We start from the raw sequence: 14,334 nt of genomic DNA on the forward strand, positions 1-14,334 counted from the left end.
TTATGCCAGGCCTCTGCACTTCAGACCAACAGCAAGCAGATTAACTCACTCAATCCTTTTATTTGGTGGAAGGTCTTAGGTGCCTTTTCCCCTTGTGCTAGATGAGCCTTCTATGAATGAAGGTAGCTCTACTGCAAATAACTTCCAATTCTAACACTTCTCTGGATGGACAAAATCCCTCCAGCTGCTGCTTTGAGGGAAGTCCCTCACAGAAACCCCACAGAAAACATTAAATCCATGAGTGGCAAGGGTCAGCCTTATCCCTGTAAAGCTACAATGTACTGTAAATAATGTACAGAACCCAGCTTCTAAAATTACCACTACAGGATTGCTCATCTCGTTTTATATTTCATCTGGATCCTATGATCTTCCCACCTGCCAACATCCTGTTACCAGGAGAGCAGTGTATGCGAAGTTTGTGCAAATGGTCATGTACTTGCTGAATTCTGGCACCAGCAAGGACATTCATGTGCCTTCCATGTTAACTTTACACCATAATAAATACTGACATTGCTATAGAATCTGCAGTGTTCGTGCTAAGCTCTGCTCACCGAAAAAGCAAATCTATCTGTGTCCCAGCTAGGCTTCTTTATTAGCCTTGTAACGCTCCCATGTCCATGGCCCCTGAGACAGAAAGCATCAACAGGCAGGATTTTAAATATGGAATACCTAAAGCACAATCCCCATGTTTAGGAACTTAATGAAAGATGTGTGATTTGCAAAGAGGCAGGGCAATGGCTTATTTGGAGCTGTGAGACTCTGAAAACTTTTAAGAATAATTTAGGACTTCATCTTGCAGATTGAACTCAGTCAATGTTTTGGCATTGACTTCAAAGGGCATAAGATCAAGCCTTATTTAGGGGCTCAAAATACAAAATTAGGAGCCTAAATTTAGGCATCCATATTTTAATACCTTGACCTGTGTTAATAATACCCTTCATCTAATCCCTCTATTTAAGCCAAAAAGAGACGAATGTCAATAACTTTTTAGTGACTTGCCTAAGAGAACCTGTGGCAAGAAACACATTACCTGCACATCGTTTATTTTTAATCCCCTCTCTCAGATCCCCAAAATAACAGCTGGAGCAATGTTAGTGGAGGAGCTCAGACTTACTTTGAAATTGGAACAGGAAATGTGAGAAATGTGGACATCAAAAAACAAATTAAACAAAACAATATTTTCTTAATATTCCATCTTGTGGGCAAGTCCAGGGGGATAATCCAAATTAGGAGAGAAGTCAGAGAAACAAAGAGTAATTTTAAGCATTTTAGTGCCAGAGCTATTTCTTAACACACAGCTCACTCACTGATTTCAAATATAGTCCCTCAGCGCAGAGCATGGAGGACAGAACAAGAAAAATCAACATTTTGCTATCGCCTTCTAGCAGATACGGAAAAAAAGGCCAGAATGGAGTTAACTCTTGGGAGAAGCTGCCAGGTGAAACAATCCTAAACATCCTGAGGTATTTCAGGTGTTTCTTTCTCTGTAAGAAATCACGGGGACACAAGATGCACTAACCCAGCTATGGCCAAGTTGGCTGCAATGGTCACAAAATGGTGAATCAATTAACTGCATGAGTCTTGTGATTATTTTTGTGTTGGTTGCACTAACAGGGAAGGGAGCAGCTGTAGGTATAACAAAAGGTTGCTCCTCTGAGATGCTTTGCCGACGCTCCCTCTGCTGTGATGTAAATAGAATACATGTGATGGGTAAGGGCAGCCCTCAGCTGGGATCTGCAAGTATTAGAGATGCCCATGCACCACCCACTGGCAGTTTCACTTACCTCTGTCACTCAGGAGTTTCCCAAAGATCTTCAGCTCCTGGAAAGAGAGAAAAATGTTCATGAATGCACAGTACTGTCACTCATCTCGTCCTTCTGGGTTGATTTTTTCCCTCGACACCTTCCCATAGTAAATAATCACATCATGTTATGAGGAGTTGCCTCCCTTTCCTTACCCTTTGTCTCCTGTCACTGACTGGATCTTTGTATCATCCTTTTGCAGTAAGCAGCAAGGGCAGTGCCAAGTGAGTGGAGGTAACAGGACAGGTCCTCAACTGCCAGCAGCATTGTTTTAACATCAACACAGAGATCAAGAAACACAAAACAGCTCTTCCTGCCAAAACGATATGTAATGTCAGCTTAAGGGTACAATCATCTTGACCCTGACTTAGATTTCCCTGGCTAATCGATCTGGTAGGAGTACACACACAGTTTTTGTGATAGTACTTCACCTTACACTTACATCACATTCCCTGGAGAAGTATCTGATGGGGCAGCCTTACGTATTAAATCATTTCCTGTAGGGGAGAATTCATTTGGGCTCATTTATTATCATTTGTCCTGGAGCTCATATTTTGCATTCTGAGCATAAGAAGTGGGTGTTATTCATGGCTATGGGTCTAAGAACCAAATGCTAATTTCAGGAAAACTGTTCTATTGTCTGAGGTTGATGACTTGATGTTTGTCCCAGGTGCTAGACACATGTTGCTTGCTGAAGGAGATACGGCTTGATCTCAGATTTCGACATTTTGGTAACTACCAAACAAAAATAAAACTAAACTCAAGTATACCTATCCCTCTTCTGCAAATCAAGTGGCATTTAGCAATATTGACTTGAACAATAAATAAATCTATTCAACAATCAAATCAGAACAACCTCAGTGAGGCAACAAATGAGTACAATAACAGAGACACAGAAGTTGGACAGTCCTCTGCATATGCAGTCCTCTGCAAAGACAAGCAAACAGGACTTCAGTCCAGAGGAACCCACAGAGCACCTATTCTGCATTCCAGGGGCCTCAAAATCCCCCCAGCACCTCTCACCACACTTTAGAGCTGAAGCAAAGGCCAAATACCACAAACATAACTCACCACAGAGAGGGAAGAGGGCAAGGCTCTCTCCAAAGTCCTGGCAGTGGCAGGCTGTGGTTTGCACCAGTGCCCCACACAACCACCTGCACAACTAGCACCAAGGAGAAAGGTAGCAAACCCCAACCAGTGGTGTCGATCTGATCCAGAAAGAATTCCCTCCTGCCCATAGATCTGACAGTCAGAATCAGTTCTGGGGACATGGGGACAGGACCACGAGCACACCTTGCCACAGGTCATGTCTTTTCTCTGGCCTCTCACTCTCCAGTGCTCCCCTAGAAGGAAGAAGCCACAGAAGGCCTTCCACACAGGCATGGTGTCAACAAGTGCTGACCCAACCTCCTCTCATCTGCTTGGTGAGACCTAAAAGTCCCTCTACAATGAAAAATAGGGCATGTGTGGAGGTATAACTTCCCTGGAGTGAAAAGCCAGAGGGCAGCTACTGGCTATTTGTGGTTCCCTGTCCCAGGGTACCAGAGGGACGTGAAATATATATGTACCAAAACAATACCCACGCCTCTTCCCCAGTAATTAGGGCCTGAGGTAGGGAATCTCCCCAAACACCACTTCCCCACAGGTGACTGTAGACCTCCTTGCACCATTTCCTCCTTCCACCCCCTTTCCCACAAGTAACTCGTGATCATCCCATTTTCACCTCCACAAATGACCTGGGACCTGATCTCTTCAGGAAATCCTGCCTACTCAATTGTGTGGGCTATAAACCCCAACCAAAGGATGCTCCAATAAAATCTGCAGCTGGATGCCAGTTAAATTTTCATACTTAGGCTAGATTATTATCTGATGTGTAAATCACAAACCATATATAAATTGCAAGGCTTCCATCTCAGAGGTATATTAGTGTCTGGCTCTATACTCTAAAAACATGCAATTTTTAAAAAATAACAGACCCTACAAATTGTTTTGGATAAATGGAAATTTTATAACTCTTTTCAATTGCAGTTTACACAAGATTGTATTTCAGTTTTGTGAGGATCTTAAGTAGAACATATTGAATACAATTCAGTGAGCAATTTCATGAAAGCATGTTGGGTTGGTCAAAGCAGGGGAGTTTTCTTTAATTCCTTCTGCCTTTAGACTCCACAGATGCCCACACACCTTGGTGGCTGTCTGCCCAGAATCACACCTTCACACCCCAAAAAAGGTTGGGCAGTACCCCAACTAATTAAAAATCAAAATAAGGGCAAATAGTCTATTAGAAGGCTCCTAAATTCTCCAGCTCTCAGTCTCCTGGGGGAGCTGTTCTCAGCTCTGGAACTGAAATGCAGGGTGTACAGCATTTCTTGAGATAAGAAGCTGAGAGAGAACCTTCCTCATCCTTGGGCAAACTCATCGGCCTCCTCCTTGCTAATTATAATTTCCCAAATTCTTTTTTCCTCTTAGCATTTCAAAACTGAGTTCTGAAGCCAAATCTTGGAGGAAGGAACTTTGGTCCGAAACAGCTTTAACTTGAGACAACAATTCACTAGTGTCAGTTCTGGGAAAACTTCACTGACACCAGTAGGACAAAATGTAGCTGAGGCTTAGAATGCCTGAGATGTCAGAAAGGCCTCCTTTCTTACAAGTACAATACTCATAAATAAAACTACTTTTGAAGAAGATTGGCATAATCTGAATTGGGTAATAGGTTTTCTGATGTCACCAATTCACAGAAAGGTCAATATTAAAAGCCCAAATGATTTAAAACAAAAACCATAGAGACAGCTACTTGTACAAATGCCATCCATCAACAAAATTAAGTTCAAACACATGATCAGTTTCATCATTTCCAGCTTATTTTCTGCTCATCTGAAAAGTGGTTTTTCTGGAACTAAACTATAGGTCAAAGAACATAGCTTTTGACATCTATAATTTGATAGAGAAGTTGCTTTTCAGTATTATCTGTATTCTCAAATATACAGTATTAACTCTTTTAAAGGCCAACAGACAGAGGAAGGGATGTGAGTTTGTAAATCACCAGTGAATCTAAAATATTGTCTCTATCCTGGTAGCCGAAAACACAGTGTAGGCTTACCTCCTCCCCTTCCTGGACATTTCACAAGTGTTATGGGAGGACAAGCATCCATCTGTACTTGTGTTGCAGGACAGCACAGGACCAAGAGGCCAGTGCTCCAAACCTGCATAGGGCAGTGCTCTCTTGTCATTGCAATGTGAGGCAGCAGCAGTCATGAAAGAGCAAGCACTTCCCTAGCACAGGAAAATCCATAGCCCTTGCTCCAAAACCATTTGCTATGAAGCTCCTAACAGTTTGTCTTTGCTGAAAGTGACTCCTAAACCAGCTCTTACAGGAATGCATTTATATGTGGAGGCCCCTGTCCCAAGCCAACCAGCTTGTCCATTCAAGAGAAGCAGTCCAGTTAGAATAAAGTTTCCCTCACCCTTTACAAACAGCAGCATGATGTTTCTTTCCATCTCCTTTTCTCATTTACACTCTCAAAAGCCGCAAAAGCACCAAAACACCCTCTCTACCCTGAACTAAATAAATGTTTAAATCACTTTACCTTTTAATGCTCACGACCCTGAAGCTTGGATGGCAAAAAGCCATCCTGCCCATCCAAAATATCTTTATGCCACAGCTGGAGTTTTGTGCAATTAGTTTTGGGAAGGTCCATTTTTATGTCTCCCAGTGCCATGCGCAGTGCTGTTCTGGGGCCCCAGGACACACCTGACACTGGGACAAGACAACTGTTCTCTGAGGCAACATCCCAGGTACAGTCACTGGCCGGGGACCAGGGCTGTCAGCAAAACAACTTTTGCTTTACTCAACATCAGCCCAGTTAGGTGAAATAACATGAGCTGAATTCCGTTTTCAAAGAAAATGATTGCACAAACCAGTGCTATCTGGGAAAACAAATAATTAAGCAAACGAATCCAGGCAGGAAACTCAGTGCAAGAATAAGTGTGTTTTGTGAAGTACCATGCCTAGCTAGCTAGCCTGGCTCTGGAGACCAGCAGTCCTGTCTCTGACACATCTGCTCACTCTCCTCTTTGCACACTGACACATTTCACTGCACTACACTTGGGGAGTTTGCTTTGATCTTTTGTGGTTCTCAGCAGAAGGACCCTGCAGCGGGGAATGGCTCCAGCTGCAAAGCTTTGCTGAAGCACCATTTGGGCCTGTGATTTAGCTGGCCTTCTCTGCTTGAGAGAAAGGTGGCTTTAAAGTCCTTGAGGGGAAGAGGTGAATTCTAGAAGGGTAATAACTTGTTCTGTACTTCAGTTCTTTCCCTGTTGAACACACCTGCTGCGCATGTACCCTTGTTCCTTCCCTTTCTGGGGCGAAGAGAGGTCTGAGCACACATGCATGGGCTGGGCAGAATGCATCATGAGAGGATGATGCAGAGCTTGCTTGAGGAGGTGCTGGTAGAAGGTCTGTAGTTCTTCACCCATGGGGGAAAATGGTGCCTGGAGAATTCCATGGAAAGAGGACAACCTTTCAGTTCACTATGCACCTTTGATGCAATACGAGACACTGAGAAGCCCAAGGGCTACCACCTTGAAGAATGAAGTGGTTGCCAAGGGAGTTGCCTTCTTTAAGAACATGCATTCTTGACCCAGGTGCAGACCATGTGCAGACTGGCCTCACTGCTGGACAGCATCCTGTGTGACAGAAAGCTGAGGCTGGTGGCTGGGGGCTCATGCCAGGTTTCAGTCAAAAGCACTTGCTTTTCATTTTGTTCCAGGCTGAGCAGTGTAAATGAAAGAACTGCATCAGCCAGTGCCAATTTCATCCAGTCAAAAGTTTGGCAAATTAGTACAAGCCAAAATTCATTAAGCAGCTGCTGAGGTTGTCTGGGCTGGCTGCATTTTTCTCCAACAATGTGCACATGTGCTTCAGAGAGCAACTATTGGGTCAGCTACACTGTTCTCTCACATCCAGGACTCATTCTGGCGAGAGGAGGACTGAGAGGGTCATGCTGGTACTGCTCTCCTGGCATCCCACCTCTGTATCTGGACATCTAGGAGAATGAAGGCCTCTGATGGGGACATCACTAAGGCAGGCTCCCAGTGCAGGAGTGATCTCCTCCCCTGGAGGCAGAAACCAGACAAGAATCAGGATGTGGGCCACATGGATGTCCCTGAACACTGATGGACAACAGTTAGATGGAGGCACCCAAGCACACAGCTGGAGCCAGCCAGCACAGCACCTCTGTGCCTTCTTTCAGAAGACGGGCTGTGCTCTGTCGTTGTAGACACTTTAGGGACAGTCACCTGCTGGCAAACAGGAAAAAACTGTCCAGGGTGGTTTATTGCTGGCTGCTTCTGTCCTGAAGGCACCAAAGCATGTCCAGCTCCAAAGCACTGCAGGATTAAGACCAAAACAGTCACCTGCATCCCAGAAGATTGGTACATATTTCACTCTGACCACCACTGGTCATGCCTAGGCTAACATGGAAGGTGACCCCACAAGAGTTGCACACATGTCTGCTGGCAGAACAGAGGTAGAGTGGGATAGAAAGGGTCAGGATGGACCTTCCAAAATATTTTCCTCTGGAGGAGATTCATTCCCTATTAGTATTCTGCACTAGAGCAAGAACTAGTAACACCAGAACTGAAAATTAATTATTGATTAGTTAAGACTGAAACGAGCATGACTCAATGTGATTTGTTACAGGCAAACAGAATAAAGTCCAAACTGCTCATATACAAACCTGAAGGTTTAAAAAGGCCAGTTTTCAAAGTGGAAAACAGTTCAGCTTTGAGCTAAATAAGATGAGAGAGAAAAACAAACAGAAAAAAATGGAATAGTTAGGAAACTGAATATTTTTATTGGTGCTGAAATATCATAATTGAGAAAGAGGTGTGGTTTGGAGGGAAAATAAAGCAATAATTAAATATGTAGATGTTGGTCTCTGTATGGATTTGTATATATGTAGATATGGGGGAAAGAGAGAAACTAGTAGCAATAATTAATGTCATTTAATTGATTGCAACTGGATAAAATTGACATGGGGAGAAAAAGCACATGAAGGTATCTGTGAATAGGAGATTTAAGGGTAGTAAGACTGCTTTTTTAGCAGAGTAAAACCAAAGGTTATAAAAAATAGGTCTAGACAATTACTTTGGGATACTACTGGTGGAATAATTATCTTATAATAATACAGGGAACAGCTGTAGCCAACAAATATGGCTGTAAGGAGCCTGGACTGTGATGACACATATTTTCTTTGCAAAAGAGACTGTGGAGTTTTTTACAAATGTAACAGAAGCAAAAGAAACCTGAAGGCAGTGATTTAGATTGAACACACACAAAAAGCCCAATTTGTAAAGCACTAAAAAGTGTTTTAGGAGAAAGTTCTGAGGGGCTTTGATAAGTTTGGGAAAACAGATTTCATATGCCTAGAAACAGGGTGGCACTGTACCAACATTACCATGAATAAAACAGGAATATTGGGTGGCACTGCAGCAAAATACCCAGAGACCTGGTGAAACCTCCATTCCTGAACTTTTCAGTTAGGAAGAACTAATTCAAGGGGACAGTATAATTTGCATCAGTGTGTCTAGATACACAGAAAATGGACCAACTTGGTATGATGACAGCTTTTATCACTGAGATTATAAGTTTGCTTGACAGAGGTAAAAGGGTTGAAGTAATTTATTTAACTTCTTCAGGCCATTTTAGTTCATGCCATAGAATGATAGAAAATATGCACAAATCTTATTGAAAGGATTAAGAAGTGGATAACTAGTAGGTCTTGGGAAGTGATGCTGTAGGAGAAGAGTCACTGATAGTTGGTGCTTTTGGCCCACCTCATTCAAATCCAACTCAAAAATGTGTACAAAATGATTCCTATTGAAGTCTGAAGATAGTGTAAAGATGGAATTATTAAGTGGCGAAGAGGATGTCTTTGGTGCAGAAAATACAAATTGCATGGGCTCATGCAAACATGATGCATTTTAATGCAGAAGTGTATGACTCAGCTGTAGCAGAAAGGAGGAGTCCTCCTACCAGAAAGGGATTTCTACCCAAGCAAGCCAGAAATCTGAAGTGGACTTGGAGGCCATGGAAGTATCTGCCAGAGTGAAATACAGTGTCAAGGGTAATAAGATCCTGGGCTGCAAAACAGGAACTATTAAACAGGAAAAGGGAGGTTGCATTATGCCAGCCTTTAGTGCCAAGAAAACTGCTGCTGGGATCATGGCATGGGCAGGGAGGAGTCGGGAGGGCGCTGAGAAGAGCCAGAGGATGACTGCAGCACTGAAAAAGATGCCATGGAGAAGGGTTGCCATGATGTAGCCTGTTTTTGGATGAAAGAGAAGGTCATGGGTGATCTGGTAATGGCATAAAAGAGTTTTCTACTGGAGACAGGAGTGCACCAACAAGGTTCTCCTTGGTTTACCAGTTACAAATATTGAAAGAGCCAATGGGAGGAGACAATGCAAGGAAATCTTGAAGATTAGAAATGAGGCAAAAATACAACGGAGGAAAATTACAAGAAGCTCTGGTGGATTTTCTGAAAACTGGAAATCTTTCTAGACAGCTTTCTAGAAAAGAGCATGTTTCTCCATAAGTGAAACAGGGACAAACTCAGGAAGTTTCTTTGTCAGGTGTTATACAAATCAGGTGAGATGGTCACCAGAGTCTCTTCTGACCTACGCTTCTTGATCTATTATAGAAGTCGTATTCTGTAGCTGTATTTGTGGCTTGCTCTGATTGCAATAGGGATTCACACCTACCTGCTGGTCAGTCAGTGCTGTTTCTTTGCATCCAGTAGCGATTCCCTTCCTGACAGCCTCTTTTCCTTCTTCACTGCTGTCACCAGAAGCTGTGACATCGCCTTCCCTCTTGCTTTCCGCAAGGTTCCAACTCTCACAGGCCACTCCTGGCTCCCCACCGCGACATTCCTGTCCTGGTGTCCCCAGGTCTCCACATTCCTCCAGCCCTGCTCCTACTGTTCAATCCCAAGGGATGTCTCTGGAAGAAGACCCTGCCGACGCCTGGGAAGATGCCCGTGTCTCTCCCTCCAGCTCCAGCGAGCAGCTGTGAGTTGCCTCACACTCAAGTCACGGGTGGCTAAAGGCACCTTCTGAGCAGGTAAAGCAGCTCCCGGGACTATCAGCTTGCCCAGGTCATGCTCCAGCGTTATGGGAGAGCAGGGAAGGGACCCAGGGCGGACAGCCTGGGGTGTCACGCCCCGGCATTCACCCCTTGCAGGGTTTTTGGAGGGCTGGCAGCGTTCCCCGAGGAGCGGAGCGCTGCCTTTCCGTGCTGCACACACTCCCCCCTGCTGGTGGCAGCGGGCTGGGAGCTCGCAGCAGCCCGACCCATCTCTGCCTCCATCCGCGCTTTCTGCTCCCGATTCTGAGGGTAACAGATCACAGTGACATCCACTCCCATGCCTTGGAGATATGTGAGATTAAATGTCTCTTACCCACGTGTTTCGACAGGCCATGGGTTTCAGTCTGGATGAGGGGAACAATGAGGAGTGCCCCTTTTCAGCTGATGCTACAAATTAAAAATGCCCGTGAAAACACAGGCACCTGAGCCAAGGGAGTCTCTGCCTGCAAATGCCACCATAGGAGAGACCTGACAGCACCAAAGGAGGCCCATTGGGCAGGTGTGTGAACAGGAATATCATTAACACCTTGCATCACTCATAGCTGGAAGTACAATCCCATTACCTGTGCCCTCTGACAGGATGGTCATAACCCCAGCAGAAAGAGATTGCTAAGAATTAACTTATTAGCATTGCTGTTGTTGTTGTTATTCCCAAGAAGCTAGATAGAGGACTCAAAGGAAAGGCCTGTCCCCTCCTGACAGCCATCCTCTGAAGACAGGACTTTTCTGCTGAAGATAGGGATTAAGAAGAAAAATGAGTAAAGATTTCCGCTTCTGAGATAGCTGGTAATAATTAACATGCAGCTAATGGAGGGGCATGTTAGTTGAGCTTTCCAGGGAATGTATTCTAGCTGAAAGAAGATAGAAAAATTCCAGAGTGAAATGCAACTGGCCTTGCACCTCATATTTCTTGTGGTCCCCAGATCCCATCAGGCCATTAGAAGGTCTGACCCTGAGCACACTGAAGCTACTCTGAGCATTTTGTTTGTGTGTAGAGAACTTTGTGGCAAGGCTGCTAAACTCCAAAGATGAAAAACAGGATTATTACACCAGTTGGAGAAAGCTGAGGCTTAAGAAACCCATGGGATAACCCCATCTCTCTGGCAATATCTTTTTGCCAAAATAAGACTGTAACTCTTGCTGAAGTTCCCCCTCTACCCCAACCAACTCTCTCTTTCAGAATTTGGTTCATGAGGAAAAATGCATCCCAGGCTTTGGCACAAAAGGACCCTGGTATGCCTACCAACATGACAGGCCAATGTGTGACCTGGTCTGTGGGCTGCACATCACCACACAACCATTCTGAATAAAGCAGTAAGGGAGCACAGACCTTGCTGTAAAAGGGACAGAACAGGCCCACCAGCAATAGGTTAAATTTTTAGTATATCTCTGAACCTATCTGGTAAGGAATCCAGCACTGATTTCCTTTGTGGTAGAACATTTCTCACACTGTTTACCCACAAAACACTACCAGTTTTCAAGCAGGGAAGTGAAGAGCAACTTTTCCCAACAACTGGGACTAGGCACATTTACAAAGAGTAAAAAACACCACCAGTTTGTGTTATTGTTTACTATTGCATATGCAGCAGGAATAGCTCAAGATAGTTTAAGAAAAAATAGTCATACAAACATATAGATTCTAGTGTATTTATGAGTGAAGAAGGACAGATAAGGTGGTGTAGGAAGGAAAGAAAATGAGAAATTTTGCCTAAGGCAGTTGAGAGGTTGAGGAAGACATGAATTTGAATGAGAAAGTTTTGAATATCAGATGATCTCCAAAGAATATTAGTATTTCTCCTCTCCTTCATAAACACAGAACAGGGGAAGGGGAAAAAACATGCTGAAATCTTAACTCACATTACAGCATATAAAAAAAGTTTCACTCCATGCAATTACTTGCAGCTCTGTACAGGCAAAGACTCACATGGGAGAGGGGACTGAAGGTCCATGAGTAATCACAAACCCCAATCTCCAGTAATTACCATCCAACCTTTAAACAAAAAGTCTTCACAATTTGCCAACCATAAGCATAATTCTATTGTCCTTGCTCCTGGGTCCCTGGGCTCACAGTTGCAAGAGCACTCAAGCAGAACGCCAGGTTATAATTGTGATAGCTGGTGGAGACAAAGAGAAAGTCCACCAGGGAAAGATAAATATTGTTCTATAGAGATCACCAACCAAATCTACTCAAATTCCAGAAGATAAGAATTGTTAATAATTTCCTGCTCAAAGTGGCCAGCCCTGGCCTCTTCTGCAACCTCTTGTTCCCATGAAGCTAACATTTTTGAATAATATTTTTTTTTAAAAATTACCCAAAACTAAAGCAGTTTTCCTCTGGGTAAAACTTCTGTCCCTAATTTAGCCAATGTTGGCTTTAGGCCATCAGACTTTTTTTTTTTCTCTAGTGGGTCATACAGTGCACTTGGAGAAATCTATATCTGAAATGCTCACCCATTTTATTTTAAACAAAACACAGTTTCTATCCACCTCCAAAAGATATAAGTGTTCAGTAAGTAAAAGTTACCCATTCATCTTACCAAACTGAAAACTTATTCAGATGTCCCTGAAGAACAAAATAGCAATAAATTAATTTTGAAGTAAATTTTAAGGGCTGATGACACACTTTGACTGCAAATATGCGGAATCACTCTCTGGAAATGTTATCCAGTGGACTCCTGCACTTTCAGACCCTCTCTCAAACTCCAATAGCTGGAAGTTTGTAACTCTGGTGTTATTTTCAAGTGTTTCCAAGACCCTTTTGGTTTGGTAATATATTCTCTTCAGTTAGAGAAAATAATTTGCAAGAGCTGCTTTCTGGCTCTTCCGGTTCAGCAGAGCAGCTGCAGAAGTGATTTTCCTCCAAAGAAGACCTGTAAACTCTCTGCATCCCAGAGCAGAGAAAACAGGACCAATCATTACTAAAACAGCATTATGTCATGGTCTGCAAAATATCTGTAGCTGTGACCACTCCTTATTTCAGAGCTGAGGTGACTGGGTTTGCTTTGTGCTTCTTACTCTCAAAACTCCCACCCAGGGCACTTCCCTCTGTGCTATCCTCACGGGAGCCATCCAGCTGTGAGAGACAAAACTGGTTCTGCTCACCAGAAATGTGGCATTTTGCTTATTGCCACGCACCAGGGAGAACTGGGAACCAGAACCAAGGGAGGGCTTGCGTGGTGGGCATTGGAGGTCACTAAGTTATGACTTTATTTGTAAACATGAGAAAACTTCATCTGGAGTCAATAAAAACACAGAGTCCCGTGGGGCCATTTTCCTGGGTCAAAAGCAATAAATTCAAAGAGCTCATCCTTACAGAGAAGGGAAATTGGCTAAGAACAGGCATAATAATATGTTACATTGTATATCCACAGGCCCTTTGATCCCTGGATATTTACAAATATTAATGAGTCATGCTTCTCAAGCACCTTTTTGGAAGGTATCATTAGAACATTTTCCAGATGGGGAAACCCACAGGAGAAAGAAGTGATCCTTCCATAGCCACACAGAGCGTCTGTGACACAGCCAAAAGCAGAAACCAGATATTCTTGCTTCCAGTCCTTTGTTTTTAATTATAGCAACATTCTTCCTCTCATATTTTATGCTGTATTTTGTAACAAGTCATATATGAATACACCTATGTAGGACATTTGTTGCTGGTTTATTTTCCACCAGTCACACTGGTATTTTACTCCTTGCACTAAATGAATTTTAACTGACTCTATTACAGCAGAAAACTCAGTCATAAATATATACTGTGGTCACACAGAGGGCGTTGCTCACACAAAACAGTAATTGCCTTTACAAGCAGCAACAGGAATTGATGTATCTTAAATTTCCAAGAAGGAAATCTTAAGAAAAGAAAAAGAAAGATGCGCCTCTGTGAATGAGTGAACACAAAATTATGTGTTGTGCTGTCTTGGGCAAGTTCAGCACTCTAAAGCTGCAGTATTTAAGGGACCAAATTTAAAGAGATATAATTCAGTATCTATCGGTTTGATGGACAAGTGGGGGTAGAAAAGAAAGAAATTTAAAAATTGTCAAGTATTCTCGAGTATGTGAGAAAACAGCTATCTGTAGGATCCTTTGTTCTGGGGGATCTGATAAAAAAGAAAGCAGTCTTCTTTGGTGAAACTCCACCTAGGATTGCTTTTTCTCTCCTATTGTGGAAAAACAGTACAGTTGTCACTGAATAATCTAAGCCACAGTTGCTCTGTGTTCCTCTAAGACATTGAAGCATTATATTTTAATTTCTTTTGGTTTTAGACTTTTTTTTTCTCTTTGCTTTTCCCCCAAAAACGTTTAGATCCTTTGCATATAATAGGTCATGTTTCAATGCCAGAGCACTATCATAGAATTTAGGCTAACAGGACTATGTAACTTCATTTA

This window comes from Agelaius tricolor, unplaced genomic scaffold (genome assembly GCF_023055355.1).
Source record: "Agelaius tricolor isolate 1412-34295 unplaced genomic scaffold, bAgeTri1.0.p SCAF_1, whole genome shotgun sequence".
Taxonomy (NCBI): Eukaryota; Metazoa; Chordata; class Aves; order Passeriformes; family Icteridae; genus Agelaius; species Agelaius tricolor.